Genomic DNA, 15,238 nt, shown 5'->3' with positions numbered 1-15,238 from the left:
CTTCTGGGATTTGGCACCGTGTATATGTGGTGTTAACCGACGTTTCGGAGGAACGTATCGCCTCCATCTTCAGGGTAGACAGTCTGCTTTTACCGGTTCTCACGGTCTCTTCGCTTTGCAGATTTCTAATATTTTTTCTTCTACCCTGAAGATGGAGGCGATACGTTCCTCCAAAACGTCGGTTAACACCACATATACACGGTGCCAAATCCCAGAAGACTGCTTTCTTCATTTTGTAGTCTGATTCAATTTTTATATTTATTGATACTGTTATTAACAACGAAGTAACTCGCTCGTTGATATTGATATTCAAAACGTTACAGACAAACTTTGCCTTATGTCCTTTACTAATTAGGAAATTTTCTAGTGTTAATTAATGAATTAGATGTACACAGTTTCAATTAGAGATCAGGTATCATCGCATAGCTACATCATGGACCGTATTGTGGTTAGTTAAGTAGCACGGCGAGTTCTTTACGTACTGTAGCAAAACTGTGTTAGGGCACTCCACTTGAACTGCCTGCAAAATAACAGAGGATGCGTCATACACTGAGAAATCCGTCTCGAGAGTTATGCCTTCTGGGATATAACGCTATGTAGTCCGTTGAAAATCGACCGACGTTTCGGAGGAATATGCCTACAATTTCAGGATCGAAGAATAAGTCAAGCACGAAATCAGAAGATTTTGCTACAGGCTTCATGCTGATTTCCTGCTTGGATTATTTTTCGACCTTGAAGATGGAGCCGATAGTATCCCCCTGAAAGCAATCGATTGATTTTCAAAAGCCTACACGCCATTATATTCGCAGAAGAGACAACCCATCATATCGACAACTGTGAGAGACTCAAGTGCTATCTAGCTACCGACCCACCCACTCACACATCTATCCAACTGTCTGTCTGTCCGTCCGTCTGTCCAACCATCTATTTATTTATTTAATCTATATAAGGCTGTACAGTCCTTGCGGACCTTGGCCAGTTTTCAGTTTCTTCATCTATGTCGGTAGGACTCCTAAGAAGGGGGATCAGCCAGTCGCATGGACGCTACCTACATACAGAACACAAACAGAGAAAATGAGCACACAGAATGCTTCGAGTGGGATTCAAACCCATGATACCAGCGTTCGAGCGGCCGAAGATGGTTCATGCTTAAGACCGGGAGGCCACTGTGATCGGTCAAATTGTACCTAGGTCCTCTCTATTGCACAGAGATTTCTAGTACGGAAATTTCGGTTCTCACTGTACGTTATAAATGAAATCTATTTCCTTACCGATGACGTAACGATACGCGTCACTATTTGATGAACCAGCACCGCAAGTCAAGTGTTCAAATATTCCTACTCGGGTCGGGTAAAAAAAGTGGGAAGAAATGAGTGTTTGGGCGACTACTCATCATACCAGTACAGCAGAAACGTAGGATGACGCTTACGTCAAAGTAGAGCAGGCGTCTGAACATCCATCGGCAACACGCGGTACACAGTTTCTGACAATCTTATTTTGTTCTTTATTTAATGAACGTTGTCACTATCTGAACCAGGCTACTGGTGAGCTGAAGGCATCTGTCAAGGCTGACATTCATACCCAACACTCCAAATGCGAGTCTATATCAGTATTGTCACACCAACCAGGTCGATGGTTCGCCAGATGGCTGTACTTTTTATTGCTAGTGGGAAGGGACTAAGTACCTTGTACTGCGGCCACTTCTGGCCTATTGTACCAGCCCCAGATGATAGGTGAGGGTGATTGTGGAGCAATTGCTGGAATGAAGATTGGCAGGGGAAACCGAAGTACTCGGAGAAGACTCGCCCCAGCGCCACTTTGTCCACCACAAATCCCACTTCACCCGACCCGGGATCGAACCCGGGCCGCCGCGGTAGGAAGCCAGCGTCTAACCGCCTGAGCTATGGCGCGGCCCTCAGATAGGTGTATGTTTCTAGGCTGTGGACCTCCGTAAAAAAAAATTATTTTAACTTTGGCGTAATGGCTCCCTGTTGAATGTAAGAGGTAAAGGGTAAAGTTGTCCCTGTGCTTAACTAAGTAAGCACTATGCCATGAAGGCGTATAGGGGGGTGGAAGAATAGATCCAAAATTTTCTTGACCTCTGCATTAGCTGGAGGTGTTTGATCACTTTCACGCTCTGGCCGCCCTACCACCGGGGTAAGAGCCCCGGTACGCATTGGATAAAAGGTTTGGTGGACCCCACAGCCGGTCTGGACGACGTAGAGAAGAGAAAATTCTTGATCCTATCGGGACTCGAACTCCGACCCCTCGGTCATGCATCCCATAGCCACTCGCTATACCAACTGCGCTATCCCGGTTCCTCCCTGTTGAATGTATCCTTTATTAACAACGCTCTGTCTTACTTAATGTATCGGCCGCGCCACAGCCCAAGCGGTTAGTCGCTTGCTTCCCACCGCGGCGGCCCGGGTTCGATCCCGGGGTCTAGTCAAGTGGGATTTGTGATGGACAAAGTGGCGCTTGGGCAAGTTTTCTCCGAGTACTTCGGTTTCCCCTGCCAATCTTCATTCCAGCAATTGCTCCACAATCACCCTCACCTATCATCTGGGGCTGGTACAATAGGCCAGAAGTGGCCGCAGTACAAGGGACTTACTCCCACCACACTAGTATTAAATAAATTACTCAATATATTAATTTGTTTACGGTTTCTTTGAGGACATTATCAGTAGTTCAGACTACAGGATCCGCAGGACGAATGGGGATTCAAAAGTGTCCCAATCTGATGTACAAATCCGACATTTCCTTGCAGGTACCGGCAGAATAAAAGAAAAGTTTCAGTCAAATTCGAAACGCACACAACCAGAATACAAATCAGAAGCGACACGGACTGAGCTGACGTGCTCGGTGTAACCCTTCTTTAATAGGCAGCCACACTGTGGCTTTACATAGAATAAATATTTGATCATATTCCTGTGTTAATGGCCTCATCACGAAAGATATTCTTGGCTATACCCGTTATTAAACTGTACGTTGTGGTTCTTTAGTTTGGTATTCATTTATATAAGCAGCCTGTACAGCGTAGTCGGTATACCGACTGGCTACGGACTGGACGACTGAGGGGTCATGGTTCGAGTCCCTACAGCGTCAAGAATTAGCTCCACGTCATCCAGATCGGCTCTGAGGCTCACTCAGCTTCCTATTAAATGGGTTCCGGGGTAAAGCAGCCGGGGCGTGAAGCTCATCACTCACTTCAAACTAGTGCCGACCTCAAGAATACATGGATCTATACACCCACTTCCCCATACGTCTTCATGGTGTAATGCTTAATTAGTTAAGCACGTGGACAACTTCAACATTTTACCTTTACTTATTTACATTTCATTTATCGATACTGTAGGTAACACAGACTAAGTAGCGTCGAAATTAGCCTGATCAGTGAATAAATACTGGAATGGTTATAGGATAAAGAGGCCGTGGCATATTTTAGGTACTATCCTGGAGTCTGCCCTGAGAAAATCACGAAAACCCTCAGTCAGCCGGATACCTGCCGCTTATAAGTGTGAAGGGTACGAGGTTTCGTCCAGTTGTTGTTTGCCAATACAGTCGTGTCTCCTCGTATCCTGATTTACTGCCAGTCGCAAAGTGGCAACAGCAGGACAATTTCACGCCATAAATCCGCGTAACTTATTGATAGCTCGCCAGATGGCACGCAGCGTGCTCTCTGATAACGTAGCGTGTACCACAAAAGAGGTTCGTGCATGGTACCGGGGCAGGATTCAACACGCGCATCCGTGTTCGTGCTCGGTATACCAGAGATTTTTCCTTGGCACTACAGCCCCAGTGGGCCTAGGCCTACCTCCATGAACTTCTCCGTTCACTTCGGTTTCTCTAGACCTTACACATTCAGTAGGAATCTTTGGGCGGGTGATCAGCTCGTCGCAAGGCCTCTAGCTGTATATAAACACAGAAAAACTTACACACACAAACTAAACATCAATGCCCTGAGTGGGAATCGAACCCACGATCCCGGTTTCCAAGCGAGTGAAGACAGTATAAGCCTTAGACCGCTCGGCTACCGTGACCGACCACCAGAGAATTTACTGTACAAATATTAAGTTTCTGGACATTATCCATGTCCTGATTTTATTGCGTTGGCACCATATGGCGAATTTCCTCTACACAGTCATGATTTCTATCTTGATAGTTAACTGGTGCGAGGCCTCATACTTGTGGAGTTTTTATATTTCAAAGTTTTGTCTTCGCTCTCGCAGATGGTTTGTGCTGTGCTTGGTTTATATACTCTATCGTGGTGCTAGTACAGGTGTCCAGAGATAGGGTCTAGCTCTATCGACTGGGCCAACAGAATAGGTTTTCCTTGAAGACGGAGACAGAATCCAGTCTCCGAAACTTTTTGTTTTGAAATATAAAGAAGACGGTGTTTTAGATAAAATCAGGACGATGGATAAATGTCCAGAAACATAATATTTATACGGATGTACAGTCATCACAAACTTTTACGTTAGAGAATTTACTGTGTTCAATGTCTGCTCCTCCAGTAAAAACTGTCCTTCTCTTTGAAGCCCTTTAGCGGTTAATATTGTTTGCAGGGACGCTCACTAATTTGGCACCAAAACTGGTTCTCTAAATCATGTTTCATAAAGGTAAATTTGTTCCTGTGCATAACCAATGAAGCACTATGCCATGACAAGGTGTGTGGGTGTGTATCTATGGCTCCGCAGCCCTTCGTTGGACCTTAGCCGCGTTTTCAATTTCTTGCTCTATATCCAGTCGGTAGAACTCCCTGGATGGGGGATCAGCCTGTAGCTAGGTCGCTACCTACCCACACAGAATAACACAAGCACAGAATAAACGCACACACAGATATCCATGCCTTGTGTGGGATTCGAACCCATGACCCCACTGTTAGAGCGGGGAAAGACAGTTCTTTTCTCAGACCGCGTGGCCACTGTGATCGGTTGCATTGGATGTAGGGATTCATGTCTTCTTGATCTCGGCACTAATTGGAGCTGAGAGGTGACCTTCACGCCCCAGCCGTTTTACTCCCGGTGAAAGAGCCGCCGGTAACCATCAGATAGGAGGCTGGTTGGGCCCCAGAACCGGTCTTGACGACGTGGAGATCAGAAGAACCTGACACTCACGGGGACATGGGCCACTCGTCCGTCCAGCCCGTAGCCAGTCGCTGTGTCCACTGAAATAAGTCTGCTCCTAACTTCAAAGTATCACTTCTCTGTTATTAAGACACTAGTTGTATTCAAGATTAATGTACGTATGTTTATTTCTACTCACGGCATCGTGGTTGGCATGACTGCACTAAGTGTATACTGATTGTCTAGATGACACAAGTTACTTAGTTTCGTCTGTCTCTTTGCTTGTCCTTGCCTTACATTTGGCCTTCGGGCGGCTGAGCAAGCACGTAAATAAATAAAAAATTGAACCGAATGTACCAATTACACGCCCGTTTCAGGGTCGGCCGTCATCATTAAATAACACGAAATAACGCAATAAACCAATGGGGGGCTCCTTTGAGTTACGTGAAAACATACAAAGAAAATACTGCACTTTACACGATACCGTATATAGTGGTAGTATAAGTCTAAATGCTCAAGCGGTTAGTCGCTGGCTTCACACCGCGGCGGCCCGGGTTCGATTCCGGTTCTGGTCAAGTGGGATTTGTGGTGGACAAAGTAGCGCTGGGGCAGGTTTCCTCCGAGTACTTCGGTTTCCCCTGCCAATCTTCATTCCACCAATTGCTCCACAATCGCCCTCACCTATCATCTGGGGCTGGTACAATAGGCCAGAAGTGGCCACAGTACAAGGGACTTAGTCCCACCCCACTAGCAATATGAAAAATATGTCTAAATAGTTTTCATAGGAATGTGCTGCGAACGAAATTCACAGTCACAGTCACAGTCACAGTCACATGACTGCTGGCGATCAATAGTTCCGTTTGGGTCTCATTACAAAATTTAATCTCTGTCAAGCCAGTTACGGTTTTGTCTGTAGGAAAGATGACGGAAAAGAGAGGCATAGGGAGAGAGAGTTGGGACAGGAGCTCTGTGCGGACCAGTCGGGACAAGGAGAAAAGGTGCAAGAATATGAAGGAAAGGGTAAAGGAGTGTTTCGTCATTCTTCTTGCTCCCATTCGCGCGCTAAAGGCTGTTCCTCCTGCCTACTTCTTTCCATCCGAAGAGGGTTTCACGCACGCGTGTATATATCCTGGGGCACGCGGTTGCGTAGTCGGTTGAGGCACTACGCTACAAGCCGGAAGGTCTAGGGATCGAATCCCGATGAGGTGGATTTTTTTTTTTAAATTTACCTACTTCTTCCGGCCGCCCTATGGTCCTAGGGTCGACACAGCCTCTAACAGAAATGAGTACCAGAAATATCCTTTGAATATTCTTGGGGATAAAGGACGGCCGGCGCGTAAGGCTGACAACTTTACCGCCATCTATGAGCCGACTGTCTTGAAGAATTTTGCACCCTCAACATCTCACAACCCTATGTTCCTCCATGGCCTGTTACAGGGATACGTTTTTTTTTGTACTTTTACACCGTTGCCATGTTTTTTATTGTTGGCATAGAAACAGAATTTAATATAAAGTTCGTAGGCATACCTACATTCTATCATCATATCAATTTCACATGTCTAACTCAAATTGTTCATTGTTTATCGCTACCAAACCAAACTTTACCTTTACATATATATATGTCCTATTCCGAACGGTTTCCAAGATAGAGCTATTTCACTGTACAGACGAGCAACACTACTACTACTACTACTACTACTACTACTACTACTACTACTACTACTACTACTACTACTACTACTACTACTACTACTACTACTNGCGGTGGTGGTGGCGGTGGTGGTTGTGGTAGTAATAATTCCATTAAAATATCAGTTATCATTAAGAGGTAAGAGAAATAAAATATATGCAATTTCAATTCTTATGCCACTATGCGATGTGAAAAAATCTATACATACATACACATATATATGTTGCTTACAATTAATGTTTTAGAATGATGTAAGGATAATTATAAAATGATTGTCGGGAACATTTTGGCTCCGAAAATTAATATATTATAATAGTGTCATTAAATAAATTACAAATAAATAAACGTGGTACAGTGTAGTGTTTCTAGACACCCTATGTCAGATTATCATTTTCTAGCTCGTACTGTGGCATGGGACAAGAGCCACGCGCTACGTCTGTCACTACTGCACCAACACCGGGATGACTGGAGGAAGCATGTCTCAGCGAAACTCTGTCCACCACAAATCCCACATAGAACCCCGGCCGCTCTGGTGGGAGGCCGGTGTCAGCTGCTGCTACTGGTTCAATAGTTCAACTTGGCCTGTAGTCCATCCTGGAGCTACTAGCACAGGAGAACAAAGTCAAACTGAGATTGATGGTTGCGTAATTGTGGAAGTGTGTTTACACTGTACTGTAAGACGTCAAGACCGACGCCGAGAGGTGACCTGTGACATAACTCAAGCTGGGGACGCTATGACGCAAGATACGGCGTCTTAAAGCCGAAGCACGCAGCACCACAAAGTCCTTCAGATCAGCAACGTCTCTTAGGAGCTTGACAACTCTGTATAGCGACGGGCTTGATGGCAGGGGTTCGATTCCAGGCAGGTGAAATATATTTTTCTCTTCTCCACAGTGTCCAGACCGACTCCGAGGCCCATCAAGCCTCCTATCCAATAGGTATCAAGGGGGCGATTTCCATGGGGGTAAAGCGGCCGGGGCGTGAACCTGACCACTCATCTCCATCTAGTGCCGAGGGCAAGAGCGGTGGAGCTATACCTTTACTACCTCATGCCTTCATGGAGGGGTGCTTAATTAAGCACAGGGACAAATTTACTTTTTTTTTTTTAAATTGTCTCTAGAACCGATTCGACATCGTCCTGAGCATTTGCACTTAGAAATTGTTAAGAGGATTGATTTAGCATTACCAAACAATGAGAAGAGGAAGACTACGATGGAAATGCAGAAGACGAAAAATTGTTAAAAGCAAAGCCTGCTTGTTCCCTGCTTTCTTATTCGGCTTATTCTTCGACCCTGAAAATGGAAGCCATATGATCCTCCGAAACTTCGATTGACTTACGACGGAGTACATGGAATTACATCCAAGAAAACAGCACTCTCTATAAATGTTATTCCTTAGGCTGTGGCGAAACGAGCGCACAAAATGCGTCCGTTGTAAAGAACGTCGTGACGTCCGTTCTAGAAATAAACAAGAGAGGCGAATGCTATGGGTTCCTCTGGTTCAATTGCAGACGATAAACTGCACAACGCATCCTGCAACTGTGTGGTGTCCTCAGCAACGTCCGTCATAAAATATGTTCGTTACAACGGACCCATTTTATGCGCTCGTGTGGCCCCAGCCTTAACTGCCCTCACATGCGAAGAGACCAGCTGAATATCTGCAACCAATAACACTAAAATGTGTTTATATTTAATTTGACCCGTGACTAATTATCACTATACAGAGTGCTACAGTAGGACAGAAACTTGCCAGGGGGGGGCACAAAAATGTTCGGAGAGCCACGGATTGAGAACCCGTATTTGTGTTATATAGGTCCACCACAGCAAACGTGTTCGAAATACGGCAGATAACAACTCTTAAGGAATTTTGAGATACGTTTTTATTTCAATTTTTTTCCTTGGCACTACAGCTCCAGTGGGCCTAGGGCCTACCTCCATGAACTTCTCCGTTCACTTCGGTTTTTCGAGATCTTACACATTCGGTAGGACTCCTTGGGCGGGTGATCAGCTCGTCGCAAAGCCTCTACCTGTACACAAACACAGAAAAACGCACACACACAAACTAAACATCCATGCCCTGAGTGGGATTTGAACCCACGATCCCGGTTTCCAAGCGAACGAAGACAATACACGCCTTAGAACGCTCGGCTACCGTGACCGCCCTTTTATTTCAATTAGCTTTTGCTACTTTATTGAAAGGGTCTCAAGTGCATTATCAGAAACCATTAAAGGAAACGAGAGCATGGCAAAATGACGGTGAGAGTCACAGATTAACCCAGGCCTCATATATGACCTGCTGCAGGGATAATTTCCCCACTTTCTCCACGTCCCTTGTTACGTCCCTCCACTCACAGCGAAAACAGGGATCACTATACCTCCAGCGGCTGTCATGAGTCCTGACAGAGATTGAATGTGAGGTACACGGTGTAGGGTCGTGTTCCAACTTGACAGGGAGATACGGGGGTTAGGTAAACTGTGTAAAGTCAACGTGCGTATTACAGATCTGAAGGGAAATGGAAAACATTGTACTCGAAGCTAATATCGTCAATATTAGGACATGAAGAGAGACGTGACAGGAAGTTGGAGAAAACTGCATAAAGAGGAGCGTCATAACTTGTACTTTTCTCCAGATCAAGTGGAGGAAGATGATATAGGCAGGGTATGTAGCATGAATGAGGAGAAAAGTAATGCATATAGGATATTGGTGGGAAAGACAGTAGGAAGGAGACCACTTGTAAGACAAAGACGTAGATGGTTGGATCTTAGAATTTTGGAAATCTTTTAGTAGCTGCATCACCTGTGGGTTCTAGTGAAGGGCTAGGCTCCATGGAGTTAAATAGTGTTAGATCATACAAATATTTTACACTCACTCATGGAGCTAAGCCCGTCTTGAGGCTGACAATTCTGCAGCTACTCAAGAATTTCCCAGCATTTCATGGAACCCTAAGATTCATTACCGTGTTCGCAAGAGCCCTACACTGGTTCCTGTCCTTAGCCAGATCAACCCAATCCATCCATCCCATCCCATTTTATCTCTCAAAGATCCATTTTAATATTGCTCACCCAGCCACATCTTGGTCTTCCCAGTGGTCTCCTTCCCATCATTATCCTATATGCATTCCTCCTCTACTCTATTTTTTATTTTTTTTTTATTGCTAGTGGAGTGGGACTAAGTCCCTTGTACTGCGGCCACTTCTGGCCTATTGTACCAGCCCCAGATGATAGGTGAGGGTGATTGTGGAGCAATTGGTGGAATGAAGATTGGAAGGGGAAACCGTAGTACTCAGAGAAAACTTGTCCCAGCTCCACTTTGTCCACCACAAATCCTACTTGACCAGACCCGGGATCGAACCCGGGCCGCCGCGGTGGGAAGCCAGCGACTAACCGCTTGAGCTATGGCGCAGTCTCTCTCCTCCATTAGTGCTACATACTTGGGGAAACCTCAACCTACCACAACCTTACAAGCCTCCACGGCCCGTTACAGGGTTAACTTTACCCTTACCTTTTTGTTGGGGTAAAAGGTAAAGTTGTCCCTGTGTTTAACTAATTAAGCACTGCGTTATGAAGGCGTATGTGGGTGTGAATATATGGACCCATTTACTTGACCTCGGCATTAGATGCAGCTGTGTGGCCAGCTTCACGCTGCGGCAGCCATTACCCCCGGGGGGAAAGGCTGTAGTACCCATTGCATGGGAGTCTGGGTGCGACCCAGAACCGGTCTAAACGACGTGGAGAGAAAAAAAAATCTGCTCCTACCGGGACTCGAACTGCAACTCCTAGGCCGTTCAGCCAGTGGCCAGTCACAACACCAACTGCGCTGTCTCGGCTCTTCATTCTTTTCATTTTAACTACACGTAGTTTCCTGACTGCAAGAAAGACTGACACTAAGAACGTCTCTAACAATTCACAACTGTATGCAGCAATAACTTGTCTGTTATAACGAGAGCTTTCTGTGTCTGTGGGCCTATAAAAACGCCCACAATATCTATTTTCTCTTCTTCTTCTTCTTCTTCTTCACTTTATGGATTAGGTCCTCTGTACTTTTCCAATTTAGAATTAGCAAATGAAAATATGAACCTTACAGACAACTGGTAGGTTCCCAGGATGGGGGATGGGTCCAATGAAAATCTTCTACTTACACAGGACAACACAAACACAGAATAAAAGCAGAAATATGTCTATGACCTGAGTGGGATTTAAAGCCACAATCCCAGTATTCAACCGAATGAACACAGTATAAGCCCTAGACCTCTCAACTTCTAAATATAGATTTTTCTAAGTTACGTATATAAATGCTCGTGGTTACAAGGGATGGAAATATTTCCATGCAGTCTGCAGAGACGCTGGCACCAATAGGGTTCTCCCTAGCGGGTCCTCAGCTTCCGCGCTTGGATCAGTGGAGATCAATAAACTAACAAATTGGTTATCTGGACCTGCTGATGTAACCGGCACACGTCACGGGCTGGTGATGGCTGATGATGATGTCGGAGATAATGCACTTTGTTTCTATCGCAGATACAACAATACACAAATACAAACGAAAGCATCCGGAAATGGCGAATGCAATGGCTACTTGAATTTCTGCTTTTCCAGAGCACCATACTGTGTGACTATATCATTAAAACATGTCTTAAATAAATACATTATGAGGGTGTGGACTGCATTAATCTGGCTAAGATATGGACCGGGCGCGGGTTTTTGTCAACACAGTAACGAACCTATGGGCTCAAAGAAATGGGATAAATTTCTTGACTAGCTGAGGGTCCATTAATTTCTCGAAAAAACTCTGCCCAACACAGCTATATTTTTGGCGGGTAAACAGTTGCTAATACAGGTACATTTCTTATATGGAATTCCCCTAGATCACTTTTCTCTTCGATATATATCGACAGAACATCTATATTCGCATCAAATCATCTGTGATTCCTAATTAGGAATCCTCATTGTTGGTTACGAAGTCTCTTCAATTCAGTGCCATTTATAAGTGTCAATTATAACATGAATAAATACATTTTGATGTCCTGGTCACAGATGCATTTCAAGCTATGATCTATATTGCACAATGTCAGAGAGAGCACACCTGTTCTCGGAAAAGCCGCTGCTGTTCTGTCGACATTTGCGGACGAAAGGGCTGAGAGCCAGTGATGTAACACGCAGGAAATCTTGCCCCAACTTTACTGTAAGAGCAGCAGAAAACGATGGATGTCGAGGCGCAATAAAGCCTACAGTTCAACCGCGATTTAATGATTCCTGGCATCAGCGCTTACCTCTGGCACCTCGAATCGCCACTGGCCATCAGTGACGTATTGACATTCTCTTCCACTGTCATAACGTTGTTGGCTGGATCTGGATGCCTGGACAAATAGGGTTGAAATAAAGGTCTGGCAACAGTGATAGATTCTTCGGTTCAAGTTTGAAGTGACTATGAAAATGTCGTTTTCTGGGATGTGTCGCCGTGTAGATCCAGACCGGCTCTGACACCAACCCAGCCTCCTATCCGATAGTTACTGGAGGCTCTTTCCTCGGGAGTAAAGCGGCCGGAGCCTGAAGCTAACCATTCATCTCCACCTAATGCCGAGATCAAGAAAATGTTGCTCTATACATCCACTCCCAATACGCCTTCATGGCGTAGTTCTTAGTTTGTTAAGGACAGGGACAGCTTTACCTTTACTGACTGACCTACCCCGGATCATTGCAGGGATCACTAAATCGCGGTTGAACTGTAGCTACCGTTTGTTGCCTTGCGAAGTTAGAGGAATGACGTCCTTGAATGTGTTTAAAAATATACATTGAAGTGCCAAATGTCATGGGATAGGTACCTAGTGTCTTGTAGGACCCCCTCTAGCCCGGCGAAGTGCAGCAACTCGACATGGCATCGATTCCACAAGTGGACGGAAGACCTCTGGAGAGATGTTGAGCCATGCTGTCTGGATAGCCGCCCACAGCTCCCTGATATTTGTAGGTGCAGGATTTTGTGTGCGAATGGATCTCTCCATCACGTCCCATAAATGCTCGATTGGGTTCATGTCGGGCAAACGTGGTGGCCACACCATTCGTCGGAACCCTCCAGAATGCTCCTGGAACCAATTCTGGACAACTCCGGCCCGATGACACGGTGCATTGTCCTGCTGGAATATCCCATCGTTGTGGGGGTACGTGAAGTCCATGAAGGGCTGAAAATGGTCACCAAGCAGTGTAACGTAGCGGTCACCGGTCACTGACGTGTTTAGGTGGACGAACGGACCCAACTCATGCCACGAGGACACACCCCACACCAGTATGGAACCAACACCAGCCTGCACGGTGCCTTGTTGACAACTGGGGTCCATGGCCTCATGGGGTCTACGCCACACCCGAACCCTACCATCCGCCCGAAACAACTGGTACCGTGACTCATCGGACCATGCCACATGTTGCCAATCCTCCTGGGTCCAATTAGCGACGTCACCAGCCCAGGTAAGGCGCTGTGTCCGGTGTCGTGGTGTTAAAGAGGCACTCTGGTCGGTCTTCTGCTCCCATATCCCATGGAAGCCAAAGAACGCTGCACTGACCTGCTGGATATGCGTCTGGTACCTCCTGCACTGAATGTGGATGTGATTTCAGCCAGTGTCGCTTGTCTGTTACCACGGACAATTCTACCTAGACGCCGCTGGTCACGATCATTAAGCACCCGTGGTTGGCCACTGCGCTGTCCACGATGGGTGGAAATGCCTTCCACAAGGTATTCCCGGTACACACGTGACACCGTGGATCGAGGAATGTTGAATGACCGCACAACTTCGGAAATGGAATGTCCCATCCGCCTGGTACCCACTATCATGCCCCGTTCAAACTGCGATAATTCACGTCGGTTTGCCATGAGCAGACTGGCCGGTGTTCAACCCCTACTCATGAGAGAACACCTCACAACTGATACTGCTCTGGGCATTCCCAAGCCGTCAAGGGCCGGTGGCGCCACTTAAAAATAAATTTACATACTGCTATCCCATGACTTTTAGCACTTGAATGTATAAATACGGGAGACCGAACAACAAGCCCGGGATACAGAGCCTGTTACCAACATATGGAAAAGAAAATACATATTTAGACGGAGTAGCAGGGGTTCGATCCCGGGATTGGTCAAGTGGGATTTGTGGTGGACAAAGTGGCGCTGGGGCAGGTTTTCTCCGAGTACTTCGGTTTCCTCTGCCAATCTTCATTCCACCAATTGCTTCACAATCACCCTCACCTATCATCTGGTGCTGGTACAGTAGGCCAGAAGTGGCCGCAGTACAAGGGACTTAGTCCCACCCACTAGCAATAAAAAGAATAGATGGAGTCAGAAGCTTTTAGATTTATTTTATTTTATAGTGAAATTAACGACTTCACTCTTCTACTTGAAAGCAAGTTCGATTTAGAAATAAATTTCACTTTCCAAAGTTGCTACATTACATGCTCTGCACGGAAACACTCACTGATTTCTGCTTCGTTGGGTCCTGCGGGTTTCCAGAAGCCAAACGCGTGCTGACTGCTTTCAGAATACAGTTCCCATTTGCCGGTTTTAAATTCAGGGCTCTGTGGCATGAAACATTAAAAAAACAGAGCAGACTGCAGCTTAGTTACAGAGAACCTAATTATAAAACATAAATCCAGACCGGAGGCCGTGAATAATTAAAGGCTACATGCACAGAACAAAGGGGAATGCAGAAATATGTCGGCAGGTTTTGAACATTTCCCATCCTTCTATCACAATATAAGTTAAAACTGAAGAACCTAAAATGACTGTGATCCTAGACGCCCAAGAGATGATAAACAAAATGGCCGTTACTGTTTATGGTCTCAGTCTCATGATGAATAACTCTGTAACTGCCGTGTAATTTTCCAATCTTGTCAAAAAATCTCGCTGTTCCTAAGTTGCGCTCTCTTTTATCTGTCTGAACTTGTTTCGTGAAGCTGAATCAACTACTATTACCACAAATCTCATGCGACACGATAATATTAGTAAGAATTACACGTGGGCCGCATTGTAGCTCAGGCGGTTAGTAGCCGATTTACCACAACTGTAGTCTGAGGTTCGATCCCAGATCATATCTTGTGCGATTTGAGGACAAAATATCGCTGAGGCAGGTTTCTCCAACTGTTTCCCCTGTCAATTCTCATTATATCAACTGATCCATATACATTAATTGGCCTATCATCGACGCTACACAGTGTCGTTACTGCGTCGTTAAATAATAAAGAAACTCCATGGCCTGTAGTCCGGAAGCAAACTATACAGACCGAGAGACCGCTGCCTGTCGGCGAAGTTAGTGCCAACTTTAGCGGATAGAGGGTGTCGCGTGGTCAGCGCAACGAATCCCCAAGGCAGTTAATTTCGGTTTTCTAGACCGGAGCCGCTATTTTTCTATTCATTTAGCTCCTCAATTATCCTCACGAGGCTGAGTGGACCCCGTTTCGCACCCACTACCTCTCAGAAAATCTGGTAGCGCCGGGAATCGATCCCT

General features: G+C 45.7%; 1 protein-coding gene across 4 annotated transcripts in view; it reads right to left on the bottom strand.

Annotated features, from left to right (window-relative positions):
* Positions 1 to 15,238, bottom strand: part of LOC111875623 (cAMP-specific 3',5'-cyclic phosphodiesterase) — a 796,526-nt gene that overhangs the window by 544,383 nt on the left and 236,905 nt on the right. The gene's annotated exons all lie outside the window — the stretch shown is intronic.

The sequence above is a fragment of the Cryptotermes secundus genome, unplaced genomic scaffold, assembly GCF_002891405.2.
Source record: "Cryptotermes secundus unplaced genomic scaffold, Csec_1.0 scaffold141, whole genome shotgun sequence".
Taxonomy (NCBI): domain Eukaryota; kingdom Metazoa; phylum Arthropoda; class Insecta; order Blattodea; family Kalotermitidae; genus Cryptotermes; species Cryptotermes secundus.
Note: the sequence above shows the minus strand (reverse complement) of the source record. Positions and strands in the feature narration are given on the sequence as shown.